Raw genomic sequence first — 12939 nt, forward strand, 5'->3', positions numbered from 1 at the left:
ATACAACAGATAATAAGTCTGATGCAACAGATAAATATTCTGATGTAACAGATTATAAATCTGATTCAACAGATAATTGATCTGTTTAAATTGTGAGCACTTATTCATCTGATGCACCAGATGATTTATCGGGGTTCTATCCATTGTTGAAAAAACAACAGTGTACCCAGATGACAAATATGAATAAAAATCATAATTTTACTTAAGTAACTACCAAAGTCACCTATGAAGTAATGCCAAAGTGGAAAGTGATGTAGGAAACAAAATTTGACCTAAGAAATTGGTCAGATAGCAGCAGTAGCGCTGAACCACCACCACCAATAGCAATAACAACAATAAATGGTCGACAAGAAGAAGATGAAGATAATAATGAAGAAGAAGATGATGATAATGAAGCAGAAGATGATGAATAAAGCAGCAGAAACAATGAACAACAAAAATAGCTAAGAGAGAGAAAACAACAATGGATGAGAAGTGAGAGAAAAATATTTTTTTCCATCCGTTTCCCGTTATATTAGGTAAACATTTGAATCAAAGTGTAAATTTAAAAACTTATGGGTTATTTTCAAACTTCCCCAACTTTCTTAATCCATAATAAAGTAATTGTCACCTCCACTCAATAATTAAAACTTTTGTCACCCACACCTCATTTTAAAACTCTTTTGTCACCTACAGCTCAAAACCCCCAGTTTGTACACATATATTTTGTAAAGTATTTTTTCCCCTCTATTAAACTACTTGAAAATTCATCAAATAAATTTAGCTGAAAATAGGGCATGACCAGAGGTAACATAATTAACTTAAAGCTATATCTATATATTTTAGAGATAATAACTCAAATGTTCGTTCAACTTATGATTTTTTTCTCATCACTCAACTTTGATTCTTACTCCAAAAGTCACTCAATTATGAGTTCTTTTCTCAGAAAGTCACTCAACTTTAACTTTTTCCTTCAAAAGTTACTCGACTATGAGTGTCTTACTTACAAAGTCACTCAAGTTATTTAATTAATTTTTTCCATTAAAATTTTCTAATATTTAATTTTTATTTAAAATAAAAATTTTAAGAAATAAAAAAAATTATTTAAACAATCAATTTAATGACACCTCTTCTCCCCCCCCCCCCCCCCTCCTCCAAAATTCATTTAAATGATTTAAAAGAATATCTCTTTATTTTTTAGAATTTTGATTTTGCTACTATTTTTTGTAATTTTCTTGTCCAATAATTACTCTATACTCTAAAGTATATATAATCATACAAATCATCAATTAATATCCTAAAATCACAATCATTTGATTGTGCAATTTTTTGCTGCTAATTTTACCTCGTTGTAGTGTATATATTATAATGTTACTAATGTTTAATAACATTTGCGAATATTTTATATCATATCATTATAGTTTAAAATCTATAACGTTCCCTTTTGTCAACTTATTAGAAATAAAATGCATTGTATTTATTTGGTGCATCTGTATATTATACAGATAATAATACAAAAAATTACATTATGGTTGAAAAATCAATTCCATAAATAAGTATTACGTTGAAAATTAATTAAATCTAATCAGCTAAATTAATATGATTCTGAAAATCTTAGAAATTAGTATTAACATTATAAGTGATTGATATAAACTATTTATGATATTTTAAAATTTCAGCTGGTTATAAAGTAAACATGGGAATATGTAATAATATGGTTCAAATGATTTTTTTAGTTTTTTAGAATTTTGATTTTAAATAAAATCTCATGTTGGCAAATTTTAATTAATAGTTAATTAATTAAATAGGTTGAGTGACTTTATAATTAAAATATTCATAATTAAGTGTCTTTTGAAGTAAAAATCAAAGTTAAATGACTTTCTGAGAGAAGAATTCTAAGTTGAGTGACTTTTGGAGTAAGAAACAAAATTAAGTGATTTTGTGAGAGAAAAGTTATAATTTGAGTGACCATTTGAATTATTAACTCATTTATTTAATTTACGAAAACGTCTTTTCAAAGTTGGATGATCAATTTACCTTCTACCTAAAAATGGTAAGCCACATTGCTGAAAGTTATTTTACTAAAACGTCTTTTAAAAGTTGGATGATAAATTTACCTTCTACCTAAAATTAAACTACCTCCTTTTAAATAAGATCTAATTAATGTCATTTTATTCTTCTTACACCATGTATACTACCACTAAAATCGCTGAACAACTGGATAGAAAAACTAAGTTGACTGCTATTAAATTAAGACCTTATATGGTAACACAGTGTTTCAATCTTAGCCCTTTCCCCTTCTAAGTCAAAGTGACCACATTCAGTAAATAAATAATTCTCCTTTAATATCTCATTACTCTAATTTATTTCACTGTTTTGCTCTTTGGCTTTCCATTTTTCTATATGCTTTTAAATGAATACTCAGTGTAATTTTTCAGCTATAAATATAATACATTTGAAAGTCATTTGATATTATTTGTTCTTCCAAAATTTTTATAGATGTTGGTGAAGTTGAAGAGATACAGAAAGAGAAAGACATTAGAATTTTTTATAATCTTACTTTTCTATTGTAAAAGTTAAACTAAGTACGTTAATTTTCTTTTCACTATTTTTAAGTGTTAAAGTTAGCATTTTTGTCTACTTCTTTGTAATAGATTTTATTAACATTTGTTTATATATTGATTTAGTTACTATGACAAATAATTACTATTTCTTTGCAGATGTATATTATGAAATTGATATTGATTAATCAGCTATTACAAAAAAGACATATATTGATCAAACTTTATAACTTTTAGGTAATGTTACTTTATTCAATAATAACTTCTTGATATGTATAGAAAAAAAGAGAGTAGTTTGATGGATCTTCTTGATATGTATAAGGTGGATCTTCTTGATATGTATAAAAGGAGACTACAATTCTTTTAAAAAAGAAAAAACTATTTAGTTGTGAATTAGTTTTTTTTTTTCTTTTTTTTCTTTTTCACTCAATATTCGATATCTATATTGGGGTCCCGATTAACTCGAATTGCTCAATATTCAGGGTTTGAACTCGAGACCTTTAATTAAGGGTGGAATAGTCCCATCACTACATCACAATTCATATTGGTAGTTGTGAATTAGTTACAAGTATAGCCAACGAGTTTTATAATAAAATGTAAGTTGTATGTTGTTGAAGCATATATCAAAGACAAGAAATTGTGAAATTGAATGTCTCATATATTATAAAGGTAATCATTCTAACAATACTTTATTGATTTGAAGTTACTAATCACAATAATATAGCTATACAATAAATACCGACATATTTTCTTACTATATACTATATAGGAAGGTGATCAAGTGGACATCAAGGTAGTTTAGTAAATATGACTTATTTCAATGATAATTTAATAAGTCAATGAAACTCTAGAAGTATCCAATATTTTCATATCATCCATCTCTAACAAAAGAGTGGAGAGAACGACAATCAATTCTCATCATATCAGTTAAATCTCTATGGAAGGGCTCTCAACCAGCCATTCGGATGAGACTTTTGCTTATAAATATTCTTTTTTCGAATAATTTCGAGTAAACTTTAGCCTCTACCAGCTTCTTCTCTTACACTTTTGATTTTAGGCTTTCTTCTGTGGAGTTTTTGTTCTATTGACTTGATTTTTGTTTTGATTTTGCTGCTTTATTCGGTGCTTCAGCTATAGTCAGTAAATTTGAATTTTGTTTGTTGTAGTTACATTAGATGTTTGGGAAAATGGCACAATTAGAAAATTAGTCTTTGTTTGTGCTTTTGAGAAGCAAAATTTCAAAGCTCTTTGCTTATGTCCACAATCTTTTCTTTTTTGGTCAATTAACGTGAATGCGTGCCATTACTTAGATGCACAAGAAGTACATCAGGTTCAATGATTCGACTAACCAAGAGAAACAAAATAAAAAGATAAATCAACTACAAGGTACCATCTCAAACCTTGAAATTTAGCTGTAAATGAGCCAAAAAGGTTGTTTAATGTTTAGTAACTCAAAGTAAGCTTGGTTGTTGTGACATTTGTGGTAGTTCTATATTTGGGTACTTCTAATTGGATTTTCCGTACATATTTGTATTTGTATCTTAATTGCGCACCGATGCAGCAAAGTCGCTTGAAATATGCCTAAAATAAGTAAATACCTTTTTGTAAAAAAAGAAGTTTTTTGACAGATGCTATGCAACTTGAAGTTGATTGTTTTAGTTCGCCGAAATTGATTTTATTATTTAAATTAGTTGAGTTGATATTGTGTGGTGGTTAATGTATTTACACACACTTTCCTTTGGGTTGATTTGGCTCTGTGAGGAACCTATAACGTATTCAAATTAAATGATGCAATGTGCTGGTTGTTTGCAGGCAGACAAGGTGACGGTCATATTTCCTATGAGATTTAGTGATTCCATAGATAACATTCTAGCAACATCCTTCCTACAGGTAATCTTATTCATGTTTTAACATATTCTTGTTTTTGTCTTCATATCATCCGAATGAGTTAATTTTACGTATGATCACTCAACTAAGGTAGTTCACTCAGAATGTCACTTTTCTTTGTTTTAATTAACTGAAAAGTCACTCAAACAATTAGGTGATTTTTTCATTTAATTTTGCGGATTTTTTAATTTCTTATTTTAAGCCAAAGTTAAAAGAAATAAAAAGCTACGCAGTTTAACTATTTTTATTGACCCGACCTGCTGAAACTATGGAGGAAATAATTCAACAGACCACCCTTTCTGGATTTGAATGGTTTTAGGGCTTCAATCCAGTGATCAATCGACATCCCAACAACAACGACAACTCGCCGTTGGCTTAACATGCTTATCATCACATAGCTGTGAAGTTTAAACATGTATATGATTTCATAGCAGAGCGATAAAATGGGTAATAAAAGGGTAAATGTTTGACTCATATAGTTTTAGCGCGCCAGGTCATTTAAAAGGTTAAAATGGGTAGCTTCTTATTTCTTATAAATTTGTCTTAAATCAAAAATTATAAATCTACAAAATTAATTGGAAAATCACGTAATTGGTTGACTTAACTTTTGAGTGAAATATCAATAATTCAGTGATTTTCGAGTTGTAAAACAAAGAAAAGTGTTTTTGTGAGTAAATCCTTAATTGCGTGACCATCTAGAAAATTAACTCCTTATCCCAATCCAAGAAATGAAAAGGTGTGAGAACTAATAGCTTCCTATAAGAGTAGTATATAAGGAAGTTTCTTTTCATTTATTTTGTGGTAAATATTCTGATATTTGAACATCCAAATCAAGCCTTCATCATATTAAGACGTACAACCTGAGCCTAATTCAATCCCAAAAATTAACTAAGAAGGCTACAATCCTTTCATCTCCCACATGCCCAAAACTGAACAACTGAAGCGTGGATAACATAACCTGGGACCCAACATTGAGAAACACAAGAACATGGATCCATGAGTTTGAATCTGATACCATGTTAAGAAAAAATTCGACTTAACTCGACCCCAATGCTATCTTATGGGAGGATTGCCCAAGATCATACAAGGAAACTACAAATAATTCCTCGACCAATGTGCGATTTACACATCTTATTAGTTTGAAGATGGCTTTGAAATTGGATATAACATATTTTATTAGTTTGAAGATAGTTTGGAATTGGATGTAATGTGATTTTTTCTTGGTAATCAATTTGCTTGTCACTCCCATATCATTTTCACTTCAACGAGGCTTTCCGAAGATCTCATCTTCCTGCGTGCTCACATATATCTTAAGACTGGTGGTATGCATGTTCTTGATTGATATTTTGTATCATGTTTCATGCCAGGCTTTATCAGAAGAGATAAAAGCAAGATATGAGAAGGCAGTTGTGAAAGTTGTGGACATGGTAGTTTGAATAAGCTAATTATTTTGAATTCCTTGCTTTGAGTTTTTTTCTCTGATAACACAACTTTCAACACAACTTTCAACTCTAGGATGATTATGCTTCTAATGATGATCTTTACGAGGAGAAGCTGAAGAAAGAAACAATTGCATTTTTCATGGTGGCAACGTAAGGGATATGTTATTTGGAATCTGTCAAGATTGGTTTTTTATTTACGTTAAATTAAGAAGATATTTCTCTCAGAGCTTACATTTTAACACCTGATACTTTAGCTACGGAGATGGCGAGCCAACTGATAATGCTGCAAGGTTTTACACGTGTTTTACCAATGTAGAAAGGAGCTATGTGCATCAATGTTCTTTAAATATGTTTCTTTCGGAGCAGCTTCTTTTCTTTGAGTGGAACTTTATTATATTTTAGGGACAAGAATGGGGTGTATAGCTACAATGGGTTGTGTGGCTACAATACCTTACCTATTTCGTTTTTGGCTTGGGTAATCGCCAATATGAATATTTTAACAAGGTACGATCTGGATATCATTTTTGTATTGTCCGCATTCCTGTTTTGTTATCTGACAAAGATATTTTGGAACAGATGGGGAAGGTGATAGATGAACAATTGAGTGAACAAGGTGTGTATACACTATTTTTTCACTATGGCATATGATCTACTATTCTTGTTAAACTTCCAATACTAAATATAGAGCTGCTTGAAAGTTGTTAGATGATATTGCCTAGTAAATTTTGTCTCCACATTTGGCTCAATTAGACTGCATTATATGATAGTGATGGTAAGTGAGTCTATTTATTTTCCAACTACTAGAAATTAATAATTGGAATTTTTTTTTTGGCCGTTACCAGTTTTTAAAAAATTATTTTTTGTCTATTTATTTTCCAACTACTAGAAATTAATAATTGGAAATTTTTTTTTGGCCGTTACCAGTTTTTAAAAAATTATTTTTTGTCTTGCTGGCGTTTCTTGGAGCATCTACCATTTATTACTTACTTTTAGGGTTATGTAGTCCTGATATGCTTCAAATCTTATGCTTTAAGTGAAGGATAAAGGTAAACATACACTTTGGTTCAACTATAAAGATATTTTGTTTCCAGAGGCTCCTATTATCATCCACTGCACAATTCACTTTTTTGCTATCTGTTACCGTGTGATAATTATTTAAATGAAAAGTTTATACCATAGTTGGACTCACTCTTCAGCATCACAGGTGCAAAATGTCTTGTGCCTGTGGGCCTTGGGGATGATGATCAGTGCATTGAAGATAATTTTTCTACCTGGTAAGTTATTCTCTCCTTTGTTGTTCTATGTGTATGTTCTTGGAATCATTCTTTACGCATCTCTGAGATGATATGATTGGACAAATGGACAATGGTTTGTTTTGGTTATTAACTGTGGTTTTTTCTCTTAGGCAAGAACAACTGTGGCCAGAACTAGATCAAATACTTAGATATGAGAATGATGCAAGTTCTGCAACCACTCCATATATAACTGCAATTCCTAAATATCGTTTGGTTATCCATGATACCACTATGAGTCTCGAGGATAAGCATACAATCATGGCTAATGGTAATTCCACATATGACATCCACCATCCGTGAAAGTAAGTGTTTGAATGAGCATCTATTTTCTGGTTCAATTCTTTGGCTGGTTACAGACAGTTCTCCCTTTTTTTAACCTGCAGAGTAAATGTTGCTGTTCAAAGAGAGGTTCACACTCCTGAGTCTGATCGCTCATGTATTCACTTGGAGTTTGATATGTCTGACACTGGGATTTCGTAAGTTTGTACATTTCTTCTGCCTGGTTGGTGATATTGTGTTACCAAAATATTAGAGAAAGGTCGAAAGTAGGTGAAGCAGTTGATGATCTTTCTGTAATATGCTCCATTCTTTTTGTAGTGTTCTATTTTATTATCATAACATGTTCATTCTGAAGATGTTACATATTGGGAAAATTCATAATTTGAAATGCTTTGCATTGTGAGGAAGATGCAATTAAAATTTTCTGGCTACATGCGGACACACACTTTTATCTTAACGGAGAAAGGTCTAAGGGGTAGTCTGGTGGCTCCCTCTCCTTTAATAGCTTGACGTAATAATTTGGTCTATCCCCATATATATTATGCATGTTTTTGTAATAGCATTTTCTGTCTTCTGTTACTGAAGACAAATTTTGCATGGTTAGAGTTTGATTGTTTGAACTTGTGGACAGGATACTTGACTTGAAAACTATACTTATAGGCTGTAACCTCATGGTTAACATGAAAAATATTGGTGTTTGATTCTTCTTACAAGGCTAGAGTACCGAAATGCAATAATCTGATGTGGTTAGTTTTAAGAAGGGTATTGCCATTTTACAGTTGCTTCTTTAATATTGTTCTTTAATATTACCAAAATATTAATATGCAAGTACAACAACTAATCCTCACACTCCACAACTAATCCTCACACTCCATGTCACCCTCTTAAGCTCATCTCAGCCCAGTAATATGCAATTTCAAAAAAGGAAAAAGAAATAGAATAACACTGAATTTTCATGAGCCATTTTAATATTTGCCTTCCATTTATTACCAAATCTAATTATTCCGAATATCTCATTTTCAACTTTTTCCTCTTGATTTGGTGTTTGAACGTTTTATGTATGTGTTTTGAATAGTAGAACTCTATCACACTCCAATCACCTCTGTTTTTTTTTTTTACTTTTGTCAAAATTATAGCATAAATTACTCATACTAAGAGTAAGATTTATTAAGTTTTCATGATGGGATGGTACACCTGACTGGAAGTGCAAAATGAAGCCCTCTTTAATAATTTTTTGATAACTGGCTTACAATATTTCATTTTATGTATTGAAACTTCTCAGCTATATGGACTTTGACGGTCAAAAGGTAGTTTTACATAAACTACAAATGGACTTCCACTTCCTCTTGTTTGTACAACGATAAATGAGCATTTACTTTCTAAATGCTCTTGAATGCTCTCCTTTTTTCCTCACTTAGAATCTGAATTCTGCCTCTTTTTCCACAGGTAGTTGTTGCCGCCAAATACTGTCAGCCCAATTTTTGTGCATGGAAAGTGTTGTATAGATTAATGCCTTGTCAACTCAAACTGAAAAATTTGGATACAAAATTCTAAAAGATTAATGCCTAACTAGCTTGTTGAATAATTCATTCTTTGTAAACCCAATTGGTCCAGGGTATTGGTTCAGGCTAGCGTTTTCACTGACTGATTTACTTTGCCCCCAAGAAAGTTGTAACGCCCCGAGCCTGGTGCTCGGAATGCTACACGGTGCTCATGATCCCGAAGGATCACAAATAAATTCATGACTGATATTTGTACCTGTACACTGCATAATATAACATAATAATGCGGAAACATACACTAAAAGGCCATAAGGTTCAAAATTGAACATAAGCTGAATAATATGACATCTGTGTGAGGTAATAGAATACCAAAAACAAAACTAAAAGTACTGAAGTCTAAAACGTAATAGCCTGGAAAGCCTCTAAACATGACTGAAACTGTTCAAGTGAATAAGGAGTTGATGGAAAATGTCCTCAACTAACTTCAACTAATAGAGTAATTAATGAGATAATAGCTAAATAATCATGTCCTCGAAGGATAAGGACTAACTTCTAATCCTGACTGCTGAGATTGAAATCTACTGCTGCTTTGAAGCTCGTGTCTCTGAACCTATGGTATGAAAACACCATAGCGCGAATGCGTCAGTACGATTGAATGTACTGGTATGCATGTGAGGTAGGCTAAATGCATGAGGTTCATATGCATGAACAATAATAAATATAGCTAACTAACTATCATGAGCGTGAGAATACATGCATGAGACGTAATAACTGACACTAATGCCATGAATACCTGATAACTGAATCTTAATAGTGATAACATGACATACTGATAACATGAGTGACTGTAGCTGACAGTCTTGAATCTGATGGAACTAACTGAGTTTCGTATTGTATCTGAGTTGACTATATCTGACAATCCTGAAATTTGAAGAACTATCTGAGTTCTTTTACTGAGACTGATACTGAAACTGTGGGAAGTAGTCATTTAACCTACATGCCCCTAGTGCACCATTATGTCTGCGTTGAGGTCCAATCTGTAACCCCAATTGGAAGGGTGTCAATACCGCGCCATTGGTAAGGACAAGCTGTGAGGACCCTATACTGGCAGGTACTCAAAAATGAGAATGGTGGGAACCCTAAACTGACAGGTTAAGCCACCTCATCAACCCTAAACTGACAAGTTAGATGTCTCAACCTATGCTGGCTACGTAGTTTTGGAACACAAAGATTGCTTCTAAGAATCACACCCTAAGCTAGCAGGTGAGTTCCCATCCTTGGGTTCGCTCGGTGCTAATTTCTACTTCCATCTGAATAGACACTGAACATGATTTATTGAACTGAACAGAACATGGACTGAGTTATGAAATTTCATTGACTGACGGAACACTACTGATATCTGACAACTGACTGAGTTTATGAGATCATGGAGATTTTCTGAGTCATAAGACTGTCTGAAGTTTAAGGATTCATAGTTTGACTGAGAGTATCGTGAAAACATGACATGACTTTAGGCACACAACTAATATTTTGGGTACAAGTACCCCCAGGACTCGAAGGACGGAAACTAACAAACATGACTTATTTGAATACATAATAATCACCACAATACATTTATTGAAGCATTTCATTAAACATGTGATAGGCATAAACTTGTACATACATGGGGATTTCATGATATCATGCTAGTTGGGCATTTTCCTTCATCTAGGCATTTAATCAAACACATAGTAGGCATAGTATGTGTAAACCACATTATACAACAATTAAACATCATGCTTCAATTCTAATTTCATCATTCAAGGGTTTAATCATAGGGTAGCATGAATCTATATCTATAATAATTAAACTCACGTAGAAATTATCACCTAACATGAAGTAGAATTCAATTTCTCATTTATCAACATGAACAAGAACAACCCAATCATGAAATTCATAAAGAAAATTCATAACTTGAAGTTGAAAAGGGGATTCTTGGACTTCATGGACGAAAGGAGTCCATGAATGAATACTATGCATACCTGAATTGTGATATCTTGAACTTGAAGAATTGGAAATCCCTTAGTTCTTGAAGAATATTGGATTTTGTTCTTGGAGATTAATGTTAGAGAGAAACCCTAATATTTATTGTGAAATAATAATGAGTCAAATGGCTGCAATCGGGTATAATTGGGTATATATAGGCGAGTGAAAAATGACCAAAATACCCCTGCTAAAATGACCTAAAAAAATTGAACGTAGGGTGCGACGGGCAAGGGCGACGGTCCATCGTAACTGCGACGGTCCATCGGTCCCTACCTTCGGACCTGGGCAGAAACTATCCCCACTGGATTCGTTCGACGTGACTTTCGGCGGTCCATCGAGGCTGCGATGGTCCATTGACTGCTACCGTCGTACCTGGGAAGAAAATAGGTCCACTGCCTCAGTGCGACGACAGGCTTCGACGGTCCGTCGAGCTAGCGATGGTCCGTCGACCTGACTATCGGTTCTGGGCAGTCCGATCTGCTTCCGTAAAAGTCCATAACTTCTTTCCCCAATTTCGAATTTTGATGAAATAGGTATCAATGGAAATCTTATTCAATTTTTCACGTGATGGAAAGTGAAAATCTCAAAAATACCACATGTACAAAAATAGATTCGTATTTCAAAGCAAGTTCTAACATCCTTGAGATTATTCCAAGCTAAGAAAAGGCACGGGTATTACAATATCTTCCCTTGAGAACATTCGTCCCTGAATGAGACTGACTAGGGGGGGGGGGGGAGGAACATAAAGCTGAACATGAACTAAACATGAATAGCTGGAACATGATCTTATGACTGACATGACTGACAAGCTAAAAATATAATACTGAACATGCATATCTGATGCATGTGTGACTGATTTATGAATGCATAACTGAGTGTTCTGAGAAACAAAATTTTTCTCACAATGAGAATGCATGTCTGATGCATAATTACATAATTGAACTGGTATATGAATGCATGACTGAGTATGCAATGGTATTTGATACCAAGTTTGTGATAAACACTGAATATAAAACTGAGTAAACTTAAGGGGAACTGTTATCTTGAGCTTGGTTTGAGTTGGCGGGGAAGAGGTGAGGGTACTTGGTATGCATATATGCTTTTGCTTCCCAAGTAGCTCCCTCGATGGACTAATTTCGCCAAAGAAATTTAACTAGAGGGACTTTTTTGTTCCTCAATCTACGAATCTGATAGTCTAGCATTTCGTCTGGAATCTCTTCGTAAGAGAGGCTGTTCTGAATATCTATACTCTGAATAGGGACTACAACTGATGGGTCACCTATGCACTTCTTGAGCAAAGAGACATGAAAGACTGGATGAACTGAGGCTAGATCTGAAGGCAATTTGAGCTCATAAACTACCTTGTCGAAGCACTGAGAATTCAGAAGGGACCGACATATCGGGGACTGAGCTTTCCCTTCTTGACGAATCAATTTACTCCCTTTATAGAAGAGATATTGAGGTAGATATAATCACCAATCTCGAACTCGAGATCCTTTCTCCGAACATCTGTATAAGACTTCTGTCGGCTTTGAGCAGTCCGGAGTCTTTCTCTAATCAACTGGACTTTATCTAGGGCATCGAATACCAAGTCAGGCCCTATGACTGAGGCCTCACTAACTTTGAACCAACCAATTTGAGATCTACATCTCCTACCTTAGAGAGATCCGAACGAAGCCATATGAATACTGGAATGATAGCTATTATTGTATGCAAACTCAATCAAAGGCAAGTGGTCATCCCAACTACCCTTAAAATCAATTGCACACGCCCTTAGCATATCTTCTAAAGTTTGAATGGTCCTTTCTGCTTGACCATCTGTCTGCGGATGGAAGGCTTTACTAAGATGAACTTGGGTACCAAGATCCTTTTGAAATGCTTTCCAGAAGAAAGTAGTGAACTGGGTACCTCTGTCTGAGATAATGGGCAACAAAACACCGTGCAATCTGACCAATTCCTTGACGTAGAG

General features: G+C 33.5%; 1 long non-coding RNA gene across 8 annotated transcripts; it reads left to right on the plus strand.

Moving 5' to 3' along the window:
- Positions 1-3340: 3340 nt before the first annotated feature.
- On the plus strand, positions 3341-9069 carry LOC107867735. Of its 8 annotated transcripts, none has more exons than XR_007054285.1 (10): positions 3353-3549; positions 3851-3926; positions 4353-4430; positions 5795-5854; positions 5943-6373; positions 6446-6482; positions 7074-7143; positions 7275-7466; positions 7548-7640; positions 8890-9069. It is a non-coding gene; the product is annotated as an uncharacterized LOC107867735 (long non-coding RNA). The 8 variants fall into 8 exon arrangements; XR_001673298.2 differs by lacking the exon at positions 3851-3926 and having other exon boundaries at positions 5943-6019; positions 6124-6373; XR_007054284.1 differs by lacking the exon at positions 8890-9069 and having other exon boundaries at positions 3354-3549; positions 7548-7872.
- The last annotated feature ends 3870 nt before the right edge of the window (positions 9070-12939 follow it).

Source organism: Capsicum annuum, chromosome 4, assembly GCF_002878395.1.
Source record: "Capsicum annuum cultivar UCD-10X-F1 chromosome 4, UCD10Xv1.1, whole genome shotgun sequence".
NCBI lineage: Eukaryota > Viridiplantae > Streptophyta > Magnoliopsida > Solanales > Solanaceae > Capsicum > Capsicum annuum.